The sequence below is a fragment of the Triturus cristatus genome, chromosome 6 (assembly GCF_964204655.1).
Source record: "Triturus cristatus chromosome 6, aTriCri1.1, whole genome shotgun sequence".
Taxonomy (NCBI): Eukaryota; Metazoa; Chordata; class Amphibia; order Caudata; family Salamandridae; genus Triturus; species Triturus cristatus.
Genome location: NC_140589.1, coordinates 1,649,338,405 through 1,649,359,363, shown reverse-complemented (window position 1 = coordinate 1,649,359,363; position 20,959 = coordinate 1,649,338,405). Strand labels below are relative to the sequence as shown.

The following is a 20,959-nucleotide window of genomic DNA, read 5'->3' as shown; positions in this document are numbered from 1 at the left end:
CTAAAGCTGAAAATATTTGTGGTCTACAGTTTGGACATGTGGTGTTTTTGACAGCTTTTTTAAATTCATGAATTGCATTGATTTGAAAAACTGGTATATTTAAATCGATATAAATGTGTGTGTATTTGTGTGTATATATGTGTGTGTGTGTATATATATGTATATATGTGTGTATATATATGTATATATGTGTGTATATATATATATATATATGTGTGTATATATATATATATATATATATATATATATATATATATATATATATATATATATATATATATATATATATATATTCACTGGAAAAACCATAGGTTTCACACATGTTATAGTTAGCTGTACATTTCACTCGTAAAAAACCAATGAAATTCCACGTTATAGTTAGATCAGGTAACTATAACTTGCGCGCCCACAATAAACTGCTGATGACGTCACATATTACATCACTCATGACATGGTCAGTGACATCACTCATCACATCAATGATGACATCTGAAATGACACATTGTGGATTGCGGTCGCGCAAGTTATAGTTACCTGATCTAACTATAACGTGGAATTTCATTGGTTTTTTACGAGTGAAATGTACAGCTAACTATAACATGGGTGAAACCTATGGTTTTTTCAGTGAATTTGCAAGGTTTTTTAAATGCGAATTCCTAACTATAACGTGTGTGAAACCTATGGTTTTTTTCAGTGAATTTGTACGGTTTTTTAAATGCAAATTTTTTTTTTGAGATTTTTTGTAAACCTATGTATAAAATAATATATGTACTATATCCTGCATTATGGAAAGGTTTTTTTTTTTTAATGCATTTTTTTCCGTGCGCGTACGGTAAGCTGACGGTACGCGCTCCGTACGTCATAAGTACGGTGCGCTTACGTGATAGGATACGCGTACGGTAAGCTGATGCTACGCGCTCCGCACGGCATAAGTACAGCGCGCTTACGTGATACGTACGTGACGTACGCGTACATGCGGAAGCAACGTCGCGGTTACGCAGGGGCGTGTAATGCGCATGCGCGAGTGCGTCTCACGTAAGCGCTCCGTAAGCGTCACGTTCGCGCATGCGTACTTTTTTCCGAGCGCGTACCGTAAGCTTACGGAGCGCGCACGGTAGGTCATGTGATCCACAAAGAACACTTTTCATTGGTTGAAACTACTTTCAGTTCCAGAAACTTCCCACACCACACCCATTCCCCTCATTACTGCTTGAGATCCCTTAGGAGAAGGAGCTGAATTGACATTGAGATACAATGGCAGAACAGCAGTCCTCTTCTGAGAGTGAGGCTAGCAGCACCACCATCATCCAGAGAAGGAGGAAACAGAAGAATTCTTTTGTATGGGAGTATTTTACTTTTCCAGAGGGGGAGAAAAAGGTCAATGCTCCATTGGTCACTTGCACACTTTGTGACCGTGTTTTATCTAGAGGAAATCCAAGGAAGAAGTATTCCTTTGGAAATCACTCTATGATGAGACACCTTAGGGATAGACATCCCAGGACCTTTGCTCGACATACTGGAGAAAACTCTTCAGTAAGTCACCAGGGCCCAACCTCAGAAGCTCAGCCGAGTACATCATCGGCAGCTCAGCTGAGCCCTTCCTCTGAGGTGGGAGCATCACCTTATTCTGCTCCTCTGGACGTTAACCCTCGATTTGGGAGGGTTGTAATGAGGTGTATAACGTGTTCTGGTCTTATTGTTTTTGGGGAGACCAGTGTTCCCCTTATTAACAATAAGATAGACCAGCACGTTTGTAGACGCTCCTAATATTCCCATTCTTTCTTTCCTCCATCCCTGTATGAACCCAACGGCTCTTTTAAGAGCCAACCTTACCTCACAATTTTTTAATTTTTTTTTTAAGCTTTCCTTTTTGAAAAATTTTTTTTGCCGTGCGCGCACGGTACACGTAATTACGCGAACTTCGCAGAATTTTTCCTCGCGGAATTTCTCCGTTTACGCCGTGCGCGTACGCTGCGCGCATTCGGCGATTTTTTGAAAAAAAATGTTTAATTAATGTTTTGCCCTTGGGGGTCCTTCTGAGACCCCCTGACAAAGGCTAGGAGGTCAGGAACTGTCCAGCCTGCCCCCTTTTCACGTTATCCACCTTTGTTTTTCACCCCCTCAGACTGCGAGAGACAAAATGGCGGCCGACACTTCCTGATTTCGACTGATTCGAATGTTTACTTTGATCTAACAACCAATCAGAATCGCGCTCGCGCACGGCACCGTGCGCGTACGGTAAGCTTACCATAAGCGCACGGAGCGCGCCCACAGATGTATATATTGATTTAAATGCTATTTTCTCAGGAAATACTGAACAGATTTACACAAGACCTGCAAAAGGCACATCCCTGACCTGAGGGCTATCTCTCTGCCAAATTTCACATAATTCTGTTCAGCCCTTCGGGCTGTAGCTCGGACTAAAGGTCCTATGGAAAAATGCATGGGGAAAACGCGTTTTGGGACCCCCCTTTTTTCTCAGCCCCCGCTTGACGAATCCCCCCGAAACTTTCAGGGTAGGAACGGAGCGTAGCGCCCCATTAGTTTTGAAAAATTCGCGAGGATTCGTCAACCGACGCCAAAGTTATTCCAAATAGAATGTTGCGGATTTCCTATGGAAACACGGTCCTAACTATAACTATCTACTGGCGACCGTATATATATATATATATATATATATATATATATATATATAAATATAATAGCCAGTAGGTAGTTCTAGTTAGGACCAAATTTTCCCATAAAGTGTTTTTTGTTTTCTCAATAACTTTGACACTGCTTGACGAATCTTCATGAAACGTTCAAAACTAGTTGCCACTCACTTTAGCTGCTGTGTGGAAAGTTTTGGGGTGATTCGTCAAGTGGAGGCAGAGAAAAAGGGGGTGGGGGAGGGTCCCAATATGATATTTCACCATGCAATGTTAATTGGGATTTTGCAAGTTTTCGACACGACTACAAACCGAACCGCTTAACGGAATTGCACCAAATTTGGCACAAAGCTACATTTTTGTCTACAAATTGTGCTTCTTGTGATTTGGGGTAAATCTGTTGTGTTTAGGAGTTATTTAAGAAAGAAAAATATAGATATCAGAGACCGATCCTCTGCGGATTCATGGGTACCTGCGTATCTGAAGGCCAATAGGAAAAAAAACTCACCTAGTCACACACAATTCCCCCGCTGCGTGGGTTTGGGTACATGCGGGGATGGTTGGCCTTCCCCAGCCCCCATGGCCGAGACTGTGCATGGCGGTGGTTGTTTTAACGTAAAAAAACTGAGGTTACCTGGGCATTCACTACCCACACAAAAACAAAACTAGATATTCAGCAGTTATAGTTCTACTTTTAGTTATACTTATGTGTGGGATACTCGTGCCGTTAAGTAACTTAAGGCCACGTTTCTTAACATAAGTATAAATGGAAGCATAACTATAATTGCTGAATTTCTATGGTTTTATGTGGGTAAAACGTGAACTTAACTATAACGTCCCTGTAACCATTGGTTGTTTTAGTGAATATATATGTATGTATTCACTGAAAGTAAACTTATAGTTAGGGAAAAATTTAAGTGACAACGCTACGTTTTAAAATTTTAAAAACCAAATTCATCATTCCTAGTTATCGCTAGTAACATGTTATATGTGGAGTAATAAGCTATGCATGATGTTGGTGCAAGTTATCAAGTTATAGACACCGTAGGGCACGATTTACTTACTAGAGATAACCATAACTGGTGAATTTCATGTTTTATTTTGTTGTTTAAAACATTACATTGTCACTGAGATTTTCAACCAACTATAACATCACTTCAACCTTTGTTTTTCTCAGTGAATTTTTTGTCATTTTTTAACATATGGTAATATTTTATTACCATACGTAAAGTGAACCTCTACCATGCACGTGTGAAACTGCCAGTCCCCCCACACCCACGCAGACTTACTGACTTTATCAAAGAGTCACAACTCCAAAATATAACAATTGGGCCTATTGGCTTTATCTTGGAGTAAGTATAATAAATAAAACAGATGTATCATCTTTCTCCAAAAATCACCAATATTTGTATTCAAATTCATATTTCAGTAATCCACAGAATGCAGTGTTTATTAATGTTGATCATTATATAATCTTTTAATAAAGTTTTTAATGAAAAAGCATGTCTGGGACTCTTTAGAAGTAGTTTTATTTATTACATTTTCTGGGTGAAAAAATTCAAAATAATAGTCGGAGACCTATTGTTTAAAAAAATAAAAAATAAATAAAACAAACATGTCTCTGAATCTCTCTTAACATTTTTTGACTCGGAAAATGCAATCATAAATACAACCCCAAGATGACCTTGAACTCCAACTGAAGAGACTAAAGCTTCATCTAGTAGTGCTTTAAAAACAAATATGGTAAGTTCTCCTTTGGTCATCGATTTTGTGACCCAGAAGTCTTTTTTGTTTTTAAATTGATTGTGATGGGGGGGGGGGGCTGCTAGACTTCCTGCAGTCCCAGCAACATTAATACAAACTTGATGCGATGCTGCCCCTCCCTATTCTAGGAACACCGCCAAGTTATAACACTTATAGCAAATTAAACCCTTGCAGTGCATCATGTGGCACTCCTTCAAGGAGCAGTGAATACCAAATGAGAGGCTCTGGCCGCTCATTTATTATTCACTTTTTTTTATATATTTTCTGTGGGGGTTCTGATGCCCACCTAGGACACCCATATATTATTTTCATGAGGGGGAGTGTGCCCCCTGCACCCTTCCAGACCCCTGGGGCCCTTTATTTAAAATCAGAGTAGGGGGGAATGCAGCCTTACCTCCCTTAGCCTTTAAGCATCCGTGTACCCCATCCCAGTGTTCTTTTTCTTTTTTTTTTATTAAAGGAGGGTGCGACCCCCCCCCCCCCCTCTCCCCCCATTCCCTAGCCTTTTCAACACTGGGGCCCCATCCCTCCGGGTCTTTTTAACTCTGTAGCCAAACTACATTAGCTATAACTTGCCACTCTACCATGCACTGTGTTCTCACAAAAGATGTGATTTGCGATAACATAACTGTTATTGTAAATACTATTATTTTACATTGTGTAAGTGATTTAATATAAAAGTGTATAAGAAGTGCATGGAGAAGGCACTAGTTATAGTTAATGTAGTGTGGCTGGGTATGAAGGTGTACGAGTTATAATTTACGCAACACCTTTAAAATGTTATAAGTATAAGTTTAGAATTTTACAATTATGTGTAGTTTTTCTGGTTTGTAGATAAAGAATTAATTATTAATTTAAAGGGGCTGCTTGAAATATAAATCTAAGCTACAACTTTAGAATGTGTAATCTTCGTGTATTTTAAGGTAGGTTTGTATAGAAAGAACAAATAAAGTTTTCCTGACTATAACAAAGTTGATTCTTTCACTATATTTCAATGTTTTTTTTAATTTCATTTTTTTACTGAAAATGTTTCAGATTGTAGAGTTTAGTGTTTTCGAGTGGAGTAGCATTAAGCGTGGTGTGGTACAGCAGAGTGGAGGAGAGTGTTGTACAGTGTACTGTCATAGCGTGTAGTGTCATGAACTGCCATACAGTGGCATTGAGTGAAATGGTGTAGAGTTGAGTGGCATAGCGTACAGTGGAGTAAAGTGGTATATAGTGGTATGTTGTATAGTACAGTTGCATGGAGTGCACTAGAGTGGACTGGTGTAGTATAGATTTGAGTATAGTATTATAAATTGGGGTGGCGTCTTGTACAGTACAGTGGAATGGTGTGTCGTAGAGTGTTGGAAAGGTTCGTAGAGTGTTGCACAGTGAGTGGAGTAGAGGGTTGAGTAGTGTAACGGCATTGAGTGGAATTACTCTGTTGTATAGTGGCAGAGTGTGGTGGAGTTGCAAAGAGTGGATTAGAGTGTGTTAGAGTGAAATGTTGTACGGTGCAATAGAGTGGGGTAAAGTGTCATGCAGTAGAGTGTAGTTGCGTACAGTGAAATAGAGTGGAGTGGCGTAAAGTGTAGTAGTGTACAGTGGAGTGGCAGAGAGTGGAGTGGCGTACAGTTGAGTGAGGTAGAGTGAAGTGGTATGCAGTGGAATAGGGTGTGGTAGAGTTGAGTGTTGTGAGGTGAGGTACAGTGTAGTGGCGTACAGTGGAATAGCGTGGAGTGGCATACAGTGGAGTAGAGTACAGTGAAATGGTGTAGAGAAAATAACGTTTCGTTGTGTACAGCAGAGTGATGTGGAATACCATATGGGAAACCGCAATTACTACGATGTCCGAACCGCACATTGCCTTTGCAATGCGGTTGGTACAACGAATGCGTCTTAACCACGCATTCCTTTACCATGCATGTTGTTACAACCACATGCCTTAGGTAAAGTGGAGATGGACTTTAAAGTCCAGTGCCCTACTGTTGTGCGGACTGGAGTTGGAATAGTAACTTATGCTGTTCCAAATGTCAGCGCTTTCTCTAAGGCAAGTCGTTGTAAAGTCTTGTGTGGTAAAGGAATGCATGGTCAAGACGCATTAATTCTGACCGTGTTGTTAAGGAAGGCATGGTTTAGGCATGTGTGGATGTCTCATACAGCTGTACCATACAGTGGAATACAGAGAGCGGAATGTCATACAGTGGAATAGCATAGACCAGGTTAGAGTGGCGTGGTGTTCAATGTAATAGCATACAGTGGGTTGGATTGTCATAGAGTAAAGTGGCATAGAGTGGAGTGGAACACAATTGAATAGTGCACCATGGTGTGGTATACATTGGAGTTGCATACAGTGAGTGGCGTATCCTAGAGAGTAATAGTGTGCAGTGGAGGGGCGTACAGTGTATTTGTGTAGAGTGGAGTGGCGTAGCGAATATTAGCATTGAGTGGAGAGGAATGGAGTGCGGTAGTGTGAAAGTGGATGAATTTATGTAGATTTAATATGGCAGTAAAATAGAGTATGAGGTGTAAATTTTTGTAGTATGGGGGAAATAGTGTATGTAATGTTAAAGTTATAAATGTTAAGACTTAGTTACATATTGTCAGTCAAAGAAGCTTTATTCAACTATGCAAGTCATAAGTGTTACAGATAAAAAGTTTAAGAATCAAAAGTACAAAGGTTAAAATCTGAGTTAAAACATTTGTGCAAAGGGGCAATTATAGTATCATTATATCAATCATAACTAGATAAAACAAAGTTAAGAAGCAACAAGTGTAAGACAATCTCACGCACCTTGGCAGGCGTAACGGGCCCAGCAAGTCCTGATATGCCCAAATGTGCCTAAACAATATTAAAGAATTTAATCATGATCATTTATCAGCACTGATTTGTTTGGAGCGTATATGCCAAATCCACCTCAAGGATTTTGTCAAAGGGATTGCATACCTGGGCGATGGATCAGAGCAAAGAATTTGCAGGGCTATGTTGTGTGATCTTATGCCTAGGTTCTTACAGAGCTGAGCCAGCCAAGCTTTCCGCGGGCCAGCGTAAGTGGTGCAGGCAAAAAGCACATGCGAATATGATTCTATATATTTGTCCAATGCGTGACATTTGTTGTCCCTAGTGCGGGACCATTTGGATGAAAAAAACTTCGGGGGCAAAGATCTGAATTGGACGTAGAGTTTTTGGTCCAAAGGCTTTTTAATAATATCCCAATAGGGCTCGAGACTCGGACATGGTTTTATCTGAAGAAAGAGCCCCGAGAGTGAGGTAGGGTCATAGAGCCTAAACTCTTTATGTGCAGCCATTTCCCAGTATGTTTCTTTGAGGCTATTTTTTGACAGAAACGTTGATGTGAAAGGGGAAGGGGGGTTCATGGGAGGGGTGACATGTCCATCAGTCTTACTGTAATCTCAAGCTCACTTCTTATGATGGATAGTATTTTCGGACATGCTAGAATCCTGGGCCATTTAACTCGGTGCATATTGTTTGAGACTAAAAGATCACTAGTAGTGGGCAGTGCTTAATTTGTAAAATATTAAGTGCCAGGGCAGGAGGCCACTGCAGCTTGCACCACCCATCGCCCTTGTCATCGCTGCTAAAACAATAACTAACCATCTCTCTTGCATGTAAATGTGACAGTTCAGATTATTCCAGGTCCCCAAAGCTAAAGAAATGGTTGGGGAGGCAGGTATTAGCACTATTTTGATATATATATTGTATTCCTAAACAACCGTTGTTCTGCCCATCTCTAAATTAGAAGAGTAGCGCCACCATGTGGTAGAGTGTTCCAAGTATGGTGTTGACAATTAGGTGCGAGCACCGGAAACCAATTAAGTGCCGGTGCTGAGCACCGGGAAGCACCGGCTCAAATTAAGCATTGGTAGTGGGTAAACTGACCAGTTGTACTGGTACGCTAAGATCCCTGAATATGAACCGTGAGCAGAGTGGATCGTGTTTGCTCTCTATGCATGCCTGAATGGCCATATCAAGGGTATGCCATAGGTTCAAGTTAACTAGGAGGTAATCAATGCAGCTAGAATGGTAACCGTTGTTAAAAGTGTTTGACCCTAGTCTATCGGAAATGGTTCGGCCATTTTCTACCCTTAAGCCATGCTCCAAACAGAGAGCTTTTAATTGAATAGCGGCCTCGGTCCAATCGGGTGTAGTTCCAGAACTGGGACACCCCAGTGTTCATCCTCCTCTCTCACTAGGTCATTGTCCTCACTATCAAGCAGTTCAAGTATTGTGTTTAGATCCCCAACAACTACAGCTCCAGCTTTCCCTGGGAGAGTGTCTAAGAGCCTGCCTAAGGCATCGATGGTTTCAGATCTTCGCCCCCCCCCCCCCCCCCCAGCCTCTAGCATATACATTAACAATGGCTCAAGTTCCATATGGCCCAAGCACCACCATAATTGCAAGAATATCACTGTATTCTGAGGGTAGAACCCAGATCTTGAGACCTAGATCTTGTCTAACCCAGATTGTGAGGCCCCCCCGCCCCTGATACCCTGGGTGGCTGGGATATAATAATTTAGGTATCCAGGACGGTAAAGCGGCTCTATGGACCAGGGTTCCTGGAAAGCACATACATCAAATGTTTCTATAAGATTATTCTAATCAGGAACATTGCCCCTATTCCTCAACCCAGCCATGTTTTAAGATAATATAGAAATGGTGCGCAACGTTTGGCATTTCGTTTGGCATTTGTAAGTGTTCAGAGCAACATTAGGGGCTGTGAGGTCAAATTCATGATTATGCTGGGTTTGGGTGCTGTCAGGGGATCCTATCTCAATTAAAGGATTCCCAGTTAAGAATGGGGTGGGGTACATGCATGCATTCTATCGGAACGGCCAGCAAACTATGCCTGGGGGGCAGAGGGAACCATCAATCCATCTCGCAAAGCATAGGCACAGTTTGTTGGGACGCAGCAAGGCTATTAGAGGTGGATTTACTGGTTCCACCAGGGGGACTGTACTTAGGGCGAATAGTCGTTTAAAAAAGATGTTACATATTGTGCCACGGTATACCGAGTTAAAATATCTCATCGACTAATGGTTGGGCCTTAGATATAGGTAAGTAGTAGGTTTTTTATTATTGTTTCCTACCTATTACCACTTGAATGATATTTTTCTATATATTTTTACAGCAGTTTATGACAAACAGCTTATGGGAGAAGTAGTGCATTAAGTTTTTAGGTATTACCGCAGTACTACCTAGACTTTTTTTGTGAAGAATTAAATGTGTCAAAAAAAGTAATACACTGTAGTACACAACATTATTAAAATATAGTGTAGTACAGTGTATTTTCTATTTTGTAACATTTATAAATTTTTATATATATTTAGGAAGTATCATGGTACACTGTAATTTAAAAATAGATATGGAAACATAAACAATTTTAATAATGTAGGTAGGGAAAATTATAAAATCTAATTAACTATATCTAAGGACATAATGCAGAACATAGCTAGAGAGTACTTGAAACAACATGGCTGTCTTTAAGTTTAATAAATGCAAATGCTAAACTGGAGTGGCATGGTGAAAGTAGGAATGATGGCTTTAACCCAGATCTCTTGACAGGGTGTGAGTGTTTGATTTGTTCCGCATTCCTTCCATAATTTGTGTGTCTTTTGCTTTCTCGCCTTAAGTGTGCTGGGTATGTCCAGTCATGGTTCCGCAGGCTCACTGTGCCATTGGATTCAAGCTAGATTGGCTGATTAGGGGTGATACCCCGAACCCGGTCCCAGGATACTTGTTTCTGAGCCGGGGAGGACCTGGCTTGGCAGTTCGGGCTGGACTGTTCCATGAGGAGCAGGGCCAAGACGGATTTGCATATGGCTGGGTCTAAAGTCGGTTGGGATGGTGAGCAACGAAACGATGGATTTAACCCAGATCTCTTAACTGGAGTTGAGATTAATTTGTTCGGCATTCTGTCAATAATTTGTGTGTCTTTTAATTTTGCAATGGCAGTCATTAGCCACTCACATAATGCATTGTCATCGCCATATACCACAGTAGTTTTGCGGAATACTGCAAAACTACCGCAACAACATATATCACAAAGTTTTAAATGCTATATAACCTAAAAAATACTTAACCTACTTACCTGTAGTACTCAAAAGGATCATCCCACGCCATAATGTATAATACTTCCAGCTTTCATGGAAATCCATTCACCGTTTTTGTGCTACATTTGATACAAAAGTGTATAGAAAATGCATTGGTGGAAAAATGTGCTTTGGGAGCCCCCTTTTATCTGTACACCCACTTGACTAATCACATCTAAACTTTCCATCCTCTGCCATTGTAGAAAATCTATAAGTCTTGAAAGTTTCTTGGAAATTCATCAAATACGGCAAGATAATTGGCAAGAAAAATTAAGAGGAATTCCTATACCTGTGAATCCGAACTATAACTAGAGAGTGGCTACCACCGCTCTGTAACTCTGTATTATATTACACAAGTGGCAGTCACCACTGGGTAGTTATAGTTAGGAGCGTGTTTCCATAGGAAATTCCTTTTTAGTGTTGCTAACAACTTTGGCGTAGTTTGACGAATCCCCACAACACTTTCCAAAAAGTGCTATTTTTTAACTAGTTTGCGCATGGAAAATTAGGGGCTAATCCTTCAATTGGTAGCCTAGAAAAAAGGAGGCCCAAAACCCATTTTACCCATACATTTTTCCATAGGGAATTTAGACACAGATACAGCCCAAATTGCTGAACGTGTTTATACCAACACCAGATTTGGCAGAAAGCTAGATCATGATCCAGAAAAAATACTTTTTGTGTTTTGGTATAAACCTGACCAGTTTCGGAAAAATTAAGGACAAAAAAATTGCGTATATATCAGGCTGCAGAGGATTTGTGAGCCGACAGATCTCCTGCTGAAAACTGATTGGCTGCCACTACATAAACCAGGACGTGGTGGCAGCCCTCTGAGGACTCAGACTCAGTCCAGAGTCCTAAGAAAAAAAGAAAAAAACTGAAATTGGATGCAGGTTACAGATATCTTGACCCCCAAGGCCTGCTTGTGCTGAAAGTGTTTAAATGCTGCCACAAATTAGCGGAAGATCAGCGTATTCAGAGCAAAAAAATGAAATCTTAACCCCCCCTTATTTTGGGGGGGCGCGGGAGGGACACATGTCCTCCCTCCCCAGCCTCTAAGAGGCCATGGGTCCCCATAGCCCAGGTAGGCAAATCAAGAGAGGGTGTCGCACGGCCAGCTCAGTGACTGTATCCTAGGGAGCCCACCCTTGGGACAGTAGTTTCCCTGCCCACACTAGCATGGACCGGGAAACGTGTTTGCTCCCATCAGGCGGAAACATTTTTAAATCTCCCGCAATACTGGAGCAAACAAAGTCTGCTCTCAGGTGGCGGGAGATTCAAAGATACTCCCGCCGGCTAGGAGCTGATTTGTATTCTGTTTCCCTGCCTGCACTATTGCAGGCAGGGAAACAACACACATATTGCTCCAAGCCGGAGGGAATATGCAAAAAGCAGCTGCCCCCTCCGTGCGAAAGCAATCTGTGCTCCCGCACCGTGCGGGAAGTCAGCTGGGGCCGCGGGGACCTTGAGTTTCCTCCCGGAATCCCCCAACCTGTTGGTTGGTGGGTGCCCCGTGTGGGCACCAGGGTACCCACCTATAATTAAGGCGGGCCCCGGAGGATGAGGTCTCCAGGCACCAAGAAGGTTCAGAAAGGAGGGCTTCATGCTCTCCCCCCCCCCCCCCTTTAAAGAAGAAAAAAAAAAAATCCCAGGGGATGTGGTCCCTCGGGGTTTAATACGGTTTGGTAGTGGGGCTCGCACAACTTTATTATATTTTACCCCAGTGGATGGGATCCCCAAGGCCCGATAAGACTTGGGGAGGGGGCCTGCATGCCCTCTCCCCTTAAAATTTGGTGCTTGGTCCATAGGGCCTATTAACGCACTGGGAGGGTGGGGCCCATGCGCCCCCTATGCTTTTTATTAGATTTGGCTCAGATAATGGGGTACCTAGTGAAGCTCGGGAGGTGGTCTGCAATCCCCCTCCCCTTAGACTTTGGTCCCGGGGGATGGTGTCCCCGGGGCCTATTAAGTCTTGAGGAGGCCAGCTGCATGGCACCCTCCCTTTTTTTGTTCATATTGGTCCCGGGGGTTCCTGGGGCCAGAAGGTGGAGGCTACTCCGCATTGCCAAAGGCAGTATGTGGATTGTTGTTGGCAGCCTGCTAGTGGGTTGGCTGCCTTTGGAAATTCACCAGTCATAGTGATCTCAAGTAACTAACTTATGCTCGAAGGTATCTATAGCTCGCACCCTCACCATGCATTGCTGATTAGCACACATATTACATCACTCATAACATCATTTATAATATCACTACAACATTTGCAATGAAAGTATTGATGAGAAAACTGTGCATGGCGGGAGCACGAGTTATAATTAATGGAAGGCATGAATTCTAGTGACTTGAGATATCTATAACTGGTGAATTACTGTGTTTTGTTTAAAATGTTACATTGTCACTAAACATTTCACTTAACTATAATATTACTTTAATTTTAGTTTTTTCCAGTGAATATATATATTACAGTGTGGCAGTAGCTCTTGATATGGATATACATATATATATATCGACACCTAAAAGCACAGCGACATTAAATCACAAAACAAACTGAAACCAGTAAATCAAACTACATTCATAGTGTTAACGTGATATGTTTTCTGACCAGTAAATTCATTTATGCCTTTTGTATGTGAATATGAACCTTCAAGTGTGAATGTATAATCTCTCTGATTTGATGTACATCTGTTATGTAGCATTTGAGATATATTTGTATTACAACTAGAAGACCGAGGGGATTTCATGGATTACGTTTGTTTATAGTTGCACCGTACGTTTTGAGAACTGTTGCCAAATATTTAGTTTCCAGATCTCATTTTACATTCAGTAATAATCTGATTATTGGCTAAAAGAACTGTTTATTCTGATGTGCTTTTCATAGTTTGCAAGCTGTCTGTAGCCATCGGGATGGTCTGCCAGTGGAACCCTATGGTCTGAATGGCTGCCATAACGTGGTACTTTGTTACAGTTGTAATTTTCTTGATGGAAGCATGTGCGAATGGTTTGTGTAATCTGTTGGGAGAAACGAAAAAATGATGGGTTGCTATGATGGGCCGTGGAGAGCAAACCTTAGAAGAATGATGGTACACTGAGGGGCAAATTATGCTCAAAGTTCTTTCTGTATTTACGAAGCAGAATCCACGATTATGTATTTGTTCACCATTTCAAAATGATCAGAATCACTTCTGCCTCGCAAAACCTGTATATTCAAAGGCACTTCTGTGCAGCAGCCTATTTCCTGAAAGTACATCTGGGACCCACTTTCGTGGCATTGTTTGCAGTCTTTTCAAGGCTGGTGTGCTGAACTACTGCCATCATGGAATGGGTCATGGCACTTCTAAGATCGTGGTCAAGAGCTGCTGCAAACCTATGATCCTTAATGATCCCACCAATTTTAAGACCGCACTGCACTTCTAGCACTTTGCTGGGGGTGAGGATGGGCAATGCAAAGTTGATGCCCATTTTTCACTGACCTAATTTGTGAGAGTTTCAAAATAAAAAAAACTTTACAAAGTATAACAATACTTTAATTGGTGAATGCCATCTGATGACAAGGGTGGAACTATGTGCTAGTCTTGGATGAAGCCATCCAAAACAGGTCCTGAGGCACAATACAGCATCCATTGTTTGGCTTCTCATTTCGATTGGATACTTCTATTCACAAATTCACGATCCATAGAATTTTCCCTGGCTCCAAAGTTAACCGAGGGGGCACTTCCAGCAGTGCTCCCCTGCACTGGTAGGTGGCGCTATATGGCTCTGTGGTGACACTTTGCTGCTCTGGAAATGACGGAGCAGAGCCACATGTAACCCCACCCCTGCGTGCTTACTTTGGATCTAATGCCTGCGAATTTTGTGGCAGATCTGGAGCTTCGTTTCCAACTGTGGAACAAGTTCTCCCCTGAAGACTATAGGAATCAAAGAGTGCTTAGACTATAGAAAACAGATCTCAGTCACGGACCCACACAAGATTGTGCTTGGGCTCCGGGCAGGACTAGTTGTGCAACGCTTTTGCTTTCATGCATCCCAAAGCGATTTTGGACCAGGAAGTAAACCTCTTGTGTTGCTTGCGCTATGCTGAGGCATGGCAATTAGTTGACCTGTGGCTGTGGGGCATAGGCTTGCCCCTGGTGATCTTAACTAAGTGCTGCTTACCAAAGAGTTTGATTTGCAAGGTTAAACTGGGTTAATCCAAATTCATTTCTGACCAATTCACCACATATGGAGTTGAAAAGAATTGATACTTTCGGAAAGAGAATGTTTTCTTGAGCCAGTCTAGCATTCAAATCCATAAGTGCAGTGTGCCTTCTGGGGTGGTATACCCTCGAATTATGGGACATGGCCAGCGACCTTTGCCTGCTGTCCCGGAAGATCTCCGGGCTCTCTAGCCCAAACCTGTACATGATGGATAGGATAAAGCCAGATATGTGCTCCACATGGGTGTAGACACCGCAGACCGCATCAACAGAGCTCTTAGTATCAGTTTTGTGCTCAGAAGACTTTCCTGGATGTGGTCAACTGGGGTTTCTGGTGACCTGCTTTTTAATGGAAACCTTGTGTCTCTTAACGCTGTCTAAGCAATTTTCACATCCATACAGAAAATTTAGGAGTTATCGCAGGGGGCTAGCAAGCAGCAATGGACTTGACAGTGGCAGAAGTTGTTTAAAACTGAAGGGACAGCAGTGCTCCTGTACATCCTTCTTCCTCTACTGCAGCAGCTTTCAAGCTGCCTTAGTTTGCCCTCACATGCCTATCTAGTTGGTGGTAGAATTCAGCAATTCTTTCACGGCTGAAGTGCCATCGCATCAGAAGGTGGGCCTTAAAGATTCTTCAAAGAGGCTATGCCCTGCTATTTGTTTCCTCGCCAGCCGGTCCTCCTACCATACTAGAGTATTTTTTTAAGGATCATTCACCATTCTGATGCTACAGGTCATCTTTCTGTTGTCCCTGGGTACCGTTGAGTGGTCCTGGACTTGGAGAAGGGTGGTTCTCCAGTTACTTTCTCATTCTAAAAAAGAATAGAAGTCTCAGGCCTATTCTGCACTTCTGCCCTCTGAATCTTTTGCAGAACGAGGACAGGTTCAAAGCGCTCACTCTGGATCAGATTCTGTCTGTTCTGAACGTAGGAGATTGGGTGTCTACCTTGGAATTTCTACATGCATATTTCCAATTTCCAAATCAAGGTGGGTGAGGAACACTTTCAACATACCTTGCTCTCTTTTGGCCTCACCTGGCCCCCTCGAGTGTCACAAAAGAGATGGTGGTGGCTGTTGCCCATCTTCTGAGGTCGGGGTACACATATTCCTGTACCAGGTTGACTGGCTGCTAATGGCAGGCTAGCCGCAGCCAGTCATAGATCACCTTTGGACAACGGATGAGCTTTTGATGTCATTGGGTTCCACCATCAACGACCCAAAGTACCACCTGAAACCAGTGCACAGAATTACATTCATTGGGGCAGTTCTGGACATGGTAGCAATCAAAGCCTTACCTCTGCCACAGAGAATGATAGCGATGTTTGATCAGTCCTGCATCTCATTGTGTAATGTTCTGAGGCTCACAGTCCCATGCATACTTCTTGTCTCAAGTGCAAGGTGGCATATGCAGCCATATAGGGTACCTAAGGTCTCAGTGAGAAGTTGCCTCTTTGACTCCATTCAGATTTCAAAGGAGACCACACAGGATATTCAGTGGTGGCTGGCAGATCCCAACATGACCTTCAGCAGACCAGGCTCCCTTTCCCACCCAGACCTCACAGTGGTTTTGGGGTATTGAGTAGGAAGATGTCAGAGGCCCTCTGGGGAGCTAAGTCCATATCCACATTCTGGCGCTGGGAGCAATCTGTCTGCCTTCTTGCATTTCATCAAAGAGAGGCTGGTACACAACACGGCCACCATGTGGTACTGCAACATGCAGGGCGCAATGGGGTGCTGGATACCATGCCAGAAGGTGCTACACGTCTGGAGATGGTTGGAGCAGCAAAACACCTCCGTACTCACCAACTACCTATCATGGTCGCTGAATATCAGAGCAGACAAGCTGAGCAGGTATCTTCTGGTGAACCATTAGTGGGTCCCCATCCCGAGGTGACTGGGGCCATTTTCAATGAGTGGGGTTCGCCTTAGCTAGATCTGTTCACCAATAATCCAAGGGAGGTACAAGGAGCAGATTTGATGGGTCCAACACCCGAGCTCCTAAATTGACAATCTAACATGAAAGGAGGGTGCTTGTCCACAGGGCGAAGACGATAAAGCTATCAGTCAGGACTTGCAGGTAGATCAGATGGATCTGAGGGGATCAGAGTGATCAGACCTGAATGCCTTCACACCGAGAAGGGTGTCATGCTTCATCATTTGGCTGCTCCTTGTCGGGCTGGCGTTGCAATGCCTGACGTGCCCCTCAGGGGGTGTCTTTATCGGAGATCCTAGCCATAATGATGAGGGCAAGGGAGGATGTGAGTATAGGGTGGTGTGTTGGTGATTTTAAATCGTCTAAGGTGAACTGAAGAGATTTAAGAAAGTGGTCTCCTTGTCAAAGTAAAAACAAGGGAGCTGTCACCGGAAATGATGTGCCTAGACAGCTTCAACAAAAGTGATGTAGGGTCAACATGTTTCATGCCTCAATTCCCAGCACGATCTGTGGCATTTTATCAGGACAAGTAATATATACCTACCCTACAACTGATTAGGAGCAGAGATAGTGCAGTGAAGGTGCCCAATCACACAAGGTCTACTGCACCTACTGCAATACAGGACAATCTAGTTCTGACCCATTGAGGAGGAAAACAGGGAACCAGTCTTAAGGGTATGATGCCACTGGTTTCAGACGACAGGCACTCCACTGACAATGTTCAGTGTGACTTCTAAATATACATTTGAGGCAAAGTACTGCACGCTGGTAAAGAACATGCTGAGGGCACCTGAGGTTCCGTGTGGGACGGAGCGACACTTTTGAGTGGTGACGAATATGGATAAGTTTGGTGTCTACGAACCGCAAATGACGAGTATAGTGGGTGTACTCAGTTTCGCTATGCAACCACGTATGGTTCGTCTTATTTTTGGGTTTGTTCATCCGAACCCTCGGGTTCCATTTTAGATACAGCATCCATTTTGTTTCTTGCCCTCAAGTAGCCAGCGAACGGACTTTGTCCGCTTCGTGACCCTGGGATTCCCAAGCTTACACAAGGGACACGTGTTTCTTTGAGGGTGACTTTACGATGAGGGAAATGACACGGCGAAGGCAGATGGCCCCGCTCGAGGCTCATCTTGCCGTGCCGTTCTATTGTTTCAGTCATGCATACATTGGACACGAGGTCTTTGATCCCGTTAACAAGTTTCCTTTATTACTCCCAACACCCTTTCCTAATCTGTTGTGCATCTTTGTCCTTTCTTTGCATCTGTTTTCATTCCCTTTTTCTAATGTGTTTACGGTCAGGATGGAATGTGTTTTATTGCGGAAAAGATATGTTTTTACAGTTGGGAACCGGCAATGCTGTTGTAATTATGTTCCGGCCTCCTGAAACATGAACACTATTTTGGTGAAGTTTATTGTGGGAACTGAGTTGTAACCTTTGTTCGCCATACTGTGCAATGGCAAAAATGTGTATAAAAGGAGCGATCCACTTTTGCAAATCGAAGCAGTCTCCGAGAACCTACACGTTGTGTACTTCTTGTGACTTCTGTATCCCTGCAGTAAATAAACGCTGATCTCTGACGTCGCTGGAAGTGTCCCGTGTCTCTGTGTTTTGTACGCCGGAACAGGTAACCCACGAAGGTTTCAGGTGTTGTTCCCTGGCACCGCTGGGTCTTAGAATAACCCAGTCCTTCACACCTTATAGCCCTACTATATAAACGTGCATAGTTAAAAATACATATCACACACACATGTCCGCTTGAGGCTTGAAACATGTTGGCCCTATGTTACTTTTGCTGAAGCGTTCTAGGCACATCATTTCCTGTGACCGCTCCCTTGTTTTAACTTTGCCAAGGGGACCACCTTCTTAAATAATCTCTTGGGTGCAGCTTAAGTTCTTTTAAATCACCTACACACCACCCTACACACTCATCCTCAGTTGCACTCATCGTTATGGCTAAGATCAGAAGATCTCTGGTAAAGAACCCCCTCTGAGGTGGCCCATTTGGCATTGCAGCACCGGCCTGACGAGGAGCAGTCCAATGATAAAGCCTGACGCGAGTCTGGGTGTGTGGGGTCATTTAGGTCTGAACACTCTGATCCCTCTGATCTACGCTCCAGTCCCGACTGATCGTTTTATCCCCTTCCTCCTGAGGAACAGCACCCTTCTTTTCTGTTAGATCTGTTAACTACCATTGAGAATGTGCAATGTCAGCAATTCTGGATGTTGGAGTTTCCACCAAGGTGCTAGTTAGGTGACACATTCCAGCTCCTGACGGACCACTGTATGCCTGTTAGCTCTCCTTTCTCTGGTTCTGAGACTGATCAAGACTGACCGGGCCCAAGTCATTCTCATTACACTGGACTCGGCCTGGAGATTGTGGCACCTGGTGCTCCTGGGACTTTGCTTTTGTCCTCCAATCAGACTTCCGCTTCGAAAGGACCTATGGTCTGAGCAAGAAGTTAGGATCCTAAATCTGAGTCTCTGTAACTTATGCTTCCATGCATGGAGATTAAGGGCTCTCAGCTAAATGCGTATGACTTGCTAACTGTGATGGTCAGTGTACTCTTTGCCCTTCCTGAAAGTCAGTCTATGCTGGGCACTAGGGCAAATTTGTCACGTGGCATGATCTCTAAGACACTGACTCTTACAAGTTAAACTTTACGACGTCCTTTTGTTTCTTCTTTCATTAGCGCAGGACGTCTGAGGGTGCAAAGGAGAAAGACAAAAAAAAGAAAACTTACGTCAGCACACAGGAGGGGTGCTTATGTGTGGCTCCGCTCTGTCTCTTCCTGGCCGGTACGGTGTTGCCACATCGCGCCAGGTACTGGTGTGCTGGAGCATTGCTGAATGATTTCTCCAGATCCAGTGTGGTGTCTGGTGATGTTAAAATAGTGAGGAATTTGTGGTTACATGGAGGATTCACCAGAAAGAATGTTACCAAAGGTAAGTAACTGGTTTGTCTAGTAGGTTTACAGCCCATGCCATTAAATCTTATAACTGTGGGTTCTGGAGGCTCAGGTAAGGTTGCTCCATGTGCCAAGTTCCTTCTCTACATTGGCTTCTGGAGTTAGTCACACTGTCCAGTGAACAGCCAAACACCCTACCTTGTACCCAGTGCCCGCTACACAATGCTGAATGTGGCCGTGGATTAAGGGAGATTGGACAATCTGATACGTCATGTCACGTGTTGAAATCAGTAACAGTTCCACTGATTACAATATCTTGGTGCTTAAATCTTACACTCTTCTTTGTACTAATATAATAGTCAAAGGATTGGAATAACTCATTTGTTACACATTTATGATACATCAATGGAAAGAAGCTAAACATGTTTATTTTATTTGACTGAAAACATATGGACATGTACAACATGGGGGGTTATATTATTTAAAAAGCTATTTTTTTTGTTGTTGTAGAAATTCATTAACAATATTGGAAAAAATGAATCCCATTAAAATGATATTCAAAATAGGGCCTTCAATTTCATACGCAATATTTATTTCTACCAACCGAGCGTTACAGAATTCAAAGGCACTAAACTTGGGTACCATTGTCCATACATTCTTATCAGTAAAACGTTGACATTATTTTTCAAACTGGGACTTAATCTACTCAAAATTGTTAAATGTGCCCTTGGTAGTTTCAGCGTTTCAAGACAATTACCAGTTTAGTGGTCTCATCCCTCTGGACAATTAGTGCAAATTCTGTAGCTGATAATCAATCGTACAATTATGCCCATATATAGACTGTGCATCTAAAAAAAAAAAAAGAGATAAAAGTCCTTCATCCCATTGAACACCACATATTATTCCCCATATTTCCCCACTATTTATTCATCCGAACATGTTTATCAGTCCCAGAATAAATTCACAAACGCATATAATCATATGGATTCAATGTAGCCCCTGGTCTTAATTGTATTAACATATGCCTTCACAGAGTTAATCAGCCTCTAAAAATGCTTTTACAAATTTATGTACTGTAGATCACTCTTATAAATAAATATAATCAAGTTCATAATTCCACTTCAGGCTGTTTAATAACTCATCCCCTTCATTATTAACAAAACAATTGGGATTCCTTATTATTATTTAACTGTGCATTTAACATTGTACCACAGTATAACCATTGTCATTTCTATTTCTTCCCTTCCCTTTCATATTACAAAAACGCTGTCCTCCATTTTTTGCTAAAATATGGGAGAAAAACATTCAATATGACCTTACTACTGTAGTTAAAAAGTATCCTTTTACCTGCAAGGACAAAAGCAATTCTGAGTCCTTAATTCTTAAGTCCCAATACTGTCGTTGCGGCAAGGGTAAAA

The 20,959-nt window shown here is 42.6% G+C and overlaps 1 protein-coding gene across 3 annotated transcripts in view; it reads left to right on the top strand.

Moving 5' to 3' along the window:
- The window catches only part of MTA3 (metastasis associated 1 family member 3), a 988,675-nt gene that overhangs the window by 393,275 nt on the left and 574,441 nt on the right, over positions 1 to 20,959 (top strand). The window lies entirely within an intron of this gene.